Below are 5,509 nucleotides of genomic sequence, written 5' to 3' on the forward strand. Positions count from 1 at the left end.
ACTTCCTCTGCCTCCCTTCGTTTTAACACTGTCAAAACTGTTTCTGAACAAGAGTAAGTGGCTCTGCTTTAGGAATGCCAGCAGCCACAGCCGTCTTGCTTACTGCCTTGCTCCCATCTGGATCTTCAGCTTTTTAACAGGCAAACTGAGCATCTTCCCCCAGGGTAAGATTGAAAATTAGCAAAGGAGGAAGGCATGCACAGCTTTCTGTATGGTTTTTTCCCTTCTGTCCCCTAGTCTGTGGCTGTTATCCCCATCACCATGTCCACAGCTGTGGATTTGGTGCAAAGTGCCCAGCTGGTGAAGGCACCAGCCCTGCTACAAGGGTGAGGTTGGAGAGCTCTAGCACTGGTGTTTTTACTCAGAAACACTGAATCCCCTCAAGACAGCTGGTGTTGCACACAGAGACACATATTTATTTTTTATTTTATATTTTTTTAATATGGACAGTTTTACAATTAGTTTTTTTCTTTCAGTCTGGGTTGAACTGATATTGTTGGCTTTGTATCATGGGTGGCTTGGCTGATGCCTGGTGTAGGTGAAGGTAACACTCATGGTGCCTCCTCACACCATGAGGAATTCACAGCCTGCACACACTTGCAAGTTCCCATTTGTGCAGTTTTGGGGTTGACTGTAGAACAATCGTGCCTTCAGCTGCAATGTAGCATGTATGTATTTATATATACCATCATTCACATGGCAAAATTTTGCATGTGCACACACGCTCTCTTTGTAATGATTTTCTCACTTATTTGCGCATGAGGTTGGTTGGGTCTCTTTGCTTACATTCCTCTTCAGCTTTCTCCAACTCTAGACCTTCAGGCAGGTGAACCTGGCATCTCACTTTACAACGGGATCAAAAAAAAAAAAAAGCATAAAGGTAAGAAGATTACATACAGGTTCTATATGGCTTTATTTTTTCAGAGTTCATTCAAGGACAATCCTTCTTTTAGGTCCCATTCCTAAAGTTTCTTTGCCTAAAGCAGAAAAATATGTACATGAGCTTATCACAGAGCTATACCCAGCATTTCACAATGTGCAGCTGGCATTTGCTGATGGCAGCACTGGTGGAGAGCTCTGTGTTTCCCAATGCATGGAGAGAGTGTTTGAAACAACAGTTTTCTTTTCTATTGTTAATTTCCATATTCTGTTCTCATTGCAGGAGCTCCAACAGTTTGCTCTCAAGCAAGTGATGCTATTTAAAGTCTCCTGGAAATACTTCTTACACATGCAGGAACAAAAAAAAAATGATCTGCATGTCCCTGGCAGAAATATCTTCTGAAACCGCTAATGGTTTTCTTACCTCACAACTATATCCATGGAATGTTCCTGCATTTACCATTCCAAATCACTGCAGTGATGGCTTAACTCAAGACAGACAAGCTGCTGTTCTCCTTCCAATGAAATGATTTTCTCCTGATGTATGTCCTTCAGTCCCATTTTTGAACATAATCTGGGAAAATCACCCCAATCACTGTCAGTAGTTAGTCTTTGGCCAGTGGTTGTAAAGCAAGTTTTCTTTTTCTTTTATCCATTTATCTCTTCAGAGAACAAAGTTTATTATCTTTCACAGAAAAAACTTTAAAATTTTAATTGTGTGAATCCTTTTAGAAGGCAGCACTAATTATTTTTGATTTATAATTATAAATCAAGTTTGTAGAAAGGCATACATATGAATGTTAAGTACCTAAAATATCTTAAGAAAGTACAGAATAAGATAAACAAAAAAGGCTCCTAAATTACAATTTTCCAGAACACTTAGATTTCATACTAACACAGGCAAAAATACTTGCTTAGAATACAACTTGAAGATGTGACAGGACACAATGTCATCCTTTTACAGCCCACGTAAGATATGTTATGATGCACTGCAGTCACTGCAAAACAAAAAACTTCAAAGACAACTTAGTAATACCTTGATTAATGCAAATTTTGTGAAACATTCAAAAGGATATTAACATGTACTCAAATTTCATCCCTCGTTGGCAAATGTAAATGTAGCATTTGGCTAAATAATTGTCAAAACTTCCACCTTCAAAATGTTTCAGTAGTTGATTAAACTGCAGAATTAACTTTTGTGTAAATCTTCCTGAACCTTTTGATTAGTTTCCCAATTGTCACTGGAAATTTATCATAAAAATTACAGTAGCAAGCTGAAAATTATTTGAACATCCCTGGAGCTAAGAGTCAACTAAATTGAAACCTTTTTAGTGATTGCTCTGTTCTTACTCTTTGCTCCTCCAGAAGACAGAGCAGCATTTTGGCTTGTCCTAGAAAGGAGTCCAGCTTGACTGCAGGCAATTCCAGCCTATGAAGAGACCCAAAATAGACACCTGGCTCATTCCCAAGCCATAGTTTCCAAGTGAACCAGCTCCCAGCTCAGTCTCAGCGATCTCTCACTCACACAGAGACAGACTCTGCTGCGCCATTCATGCTCAGCAGTGTGTTAGTCCTCAATTAATAACACAGGCTACACCCAGAATCAGGCATTTATTCTCTGTCAATAGTTTTAAGACAATCTAGATCTCCAAAATGGCCTTTCTTTGTGGAGATAGACCTCATTTGCTCTAAGCCCTCGACTGTGGCTGTCCTATTTAGGCTCTGTTGGACTATCAAAAAATCCTCTCTTTCAGCCCAAGTTATCCCAGCGCTGCCCTGGCCGGCAGCACAAGGAGGTCTGTGTGGGAAGTGCAGTCCATGGGCTGTCCCAAGGTGCTCCCACCCTGTTCAGAAGATCTGACACAACTTCACTGATTATTAGCAAGGTATTTTGGGCTTCTGAGCAAGAAAAAAAATCATTTAAATTCGTGGTTTTCTTTGCTGTGAAAGGGAAATTAGTTTCTTACCCACTCCTCCTTCCAGACCGGGATATGACTCAGATCCTGATAGTTTAAGGATGATCAGAGCCGATACTGGATTTCTTTTGTGAGATGTGTTGTAGCTGTACTAAACGCTGAGGATAAAATTACCTTCTGCTGCAGTCTGCTGCTGCTGGAAAACAAGCAGGACTTCTTCCTGTAGACTGACTCTTACGTAGCTGGAGGTAGATTGCTTTTCATCTGGACTCCAGTCAAATTCACAGTTTTAGGACTTCCCATCTAATGCAATCTAAAATTCTTGTAAAAATACCAAAAGAAACATACTTGTGCAGCTTTGATAGTGCTGATAACTGGGCAATGTACATCATGGGCAATCACTTCAGAAAGGTTTATGTTTCTGCTCAGCTTCCAAATGAAAAGTATCACAAGGAAACATGGGATTATTTGTGGTGCTAACAATGCGTATTTTTGAGGGTCTCTGGTTTCCTGTGGCACCTCATCCTTAGGGGACTTCATTGTGAACCTGCTGGCACACATCCTTTTCCCAAGCCCAAAGCCACCTGGCAGCTACAGCAGGAAGAATGAAAAGCAACATCCCACTTTCAACGGTAAATTCTCAACCTATGCATGATTTGTTGTAACAATCTGCCTGTTTGCTCTCCTGCAGGGATAAATTACTGGTGTCTGGACTATGCTGTAGAAGCAGAAAGATTTCATAATAATCCCTAAGCTTATACTCCAAAGCACAAAGGTTTCTCCTTTATTTTAAAGCATGGGAATATCTAAAGCAATATTCTCCCCATGCAGACTTAAAATAGTTTTGAAAGCCGAAGTCTTATTTGGCCTCTGACATTGCCTTTAACTTAAATTAAATGCACAAACACGCATCTTATAGAAAAAAACATTGCAATAATAATTATTCATTTTCAGTACCTGGCTTAAAATACTTTGCAAGTTCATTGATGTTTCAGATGGCTGGAACTGAGCACAGTCTGAACCCCAGGTATCTCCTGAGGCACTTCAAGTACTATATCCCAAAGCAGAGCAGTCACTAGTGTTGTTTGCTTTTGAAAATCTTGACATTTCTGTTGGCTAGATCCCTTAGCTCCAGGTAATACACAGCAGAAATGAACTGCCCCTCTATACACATGCTCATGCCTTTTTTAAATGATATTTTAAATGTAAACAACTCCCTGAATACTCGAGGTTCAATCAGCACACAGTCCTTATACGTAGGACGCCTCAAGATGGCACTCTTGAACTGCAGAGTTTTTCAGGGAGGCTGATTATGAGTTTCTTGCAAGGCAGGGAAAAAAAAAAAAAAAGAAAGAAAGAAATGCAATGGTGAGTGTGAACCTGTGCAGGAATAACCAGAGAAAATATCGAGTAGAACAGCAGTATCAGACTAAGGCGTGAAAACCTATCAGAGTTCACACGGCAAAATGTACTTCAAAGCACGGGTTATTATAAAAATTAGGGTTGACAAACCCCCCAAATTTTGTGAACAAATCCACAGTTTTTTTGAAGCTTCATCCAGTTTTTTATCTTGCTCACCATCCCCTATTCACTGCTTCCTTTTCTCTCACTGAAGGTGTTTCGATGTTACCTCATGAGTATCCTGGGGCTGGCTGAGGTGCTGCTCGTGTTTGGTACAGATGTGAGGCAGAACACACTTATGTAGGATATTTTTGCCAGTGGGATGTGAATAAAGGATGGTGAGCAGGAAAAAACCTGGATGACGCTTCGGTCTACAGACCACAGGTAGAATTCTGTGGTCTATAGAGGCTGTGCCTCTCAGTTCCTCCTTCCATCGCCTCCCTCCATGGAACAGCGGCTGTGCAGATCTGTGACAAGAGACCCTGATGCCTCCTCCCTGGCTGTTCCTGCTTTCTCCTGCAGCACAGGGACAGAGGGAGGAGGCCCTGATGTCCCTGAGGTCGGAGAGGGACGAAGGACACCTTCCTGCCCTTCATTTGGGTGCTGCATCTCTCACCTACTCTTCAGACATCGTAGCATCATTCCCTGCAACTCCACTGGTCTCCCGGGTGGGAATCCTGCATAGAACTGTGTCAGCATTGCCTGGGGGTTGGATGGGGCTGCTGTACCATGGCTCCCAGGCAGTTCTAGAGCAGCTGGCTCCAACCAGGCACTACGGTGGGTGGGGATAGGCTGGCACCAGCTGGTCATCAGCCCTGTCCCATGGGGTAAGGGGGACCCAGACTTGTGTGAAAGAGGAGCTGGGAAGGGGGTCATCAGCTCCTAGGCCTCCTAGAGCCTTTCTCTCCCTCTTCATCTTCCTCTTCCTCCATAAGAGGAAGTTTTGTGGGATTCAGAGAGATGCAATAGGAAGCAGCCATGGGAGGGAGGATGAAGACCATGGGGGACCTACCCTGGCTTACAAAGACTTTTTGGTGTTTTTCTACCATGGCATTTGCCTTCCCTGCCACAGCAGTTTTTCTCAGGTGTTGCTTCTCTCCGTGTTGGCTTTGGTGGCTGTGTCCTGGCAGGTCGGGGTCACAGCTGGCACCCTTCCAGCCCACCAGCCAGCCTGCCTTGCTGGCCACATTGGAGCCACCACACTGGAGCCAGCTGTGGATCGCTCTTACAAAATCATCTGCTGACTCACCCTTCCCTTGCTTGCCTAAGTGAAATCATGCCTGCCTTTAAAAATCTCATTGCAGCATTACATG

General features: G+C 42.9%; 1 long non-coding RNA gene across 1 annotated transcript; it reads right to left on the reverse strand.

Moving 5' to 3' along the window:
* Nucleotides 1-451: 451 nt before the first annotated feature.
* LOC104686242 lies at nucleotides 452-5,211 on the reverse strand. The gene is made up of 3 exons (XR_751314.4): nucleotides 3,753-5,211; nucleotides 1,304-3,116; nucleotides 452-843 (listed from the first exon to the last, which is right to left on the reverse strand). It is a non-coding gene; the product is annotated as an uncharacterized LOC104686242 (long non-coding RNA).
* Between the last annotated feature and the right edge of the window lie 298 nt (nucleotides 5,212-5,509).

Source organism: Corvus cornix, chromosome 1, assembly GCF_000738735.6.
Source record: "Corvus cornix cornix isolate S_Up_H32 chromosome 1, ASM73873v5, whole genome shotgun sequence".
Classification (NCBI taxonomy): Eukaryota; Metazoa; Chordata; class Aves; order Passeriformes; family Corvidae; genus Corvus; species Corvus cornix.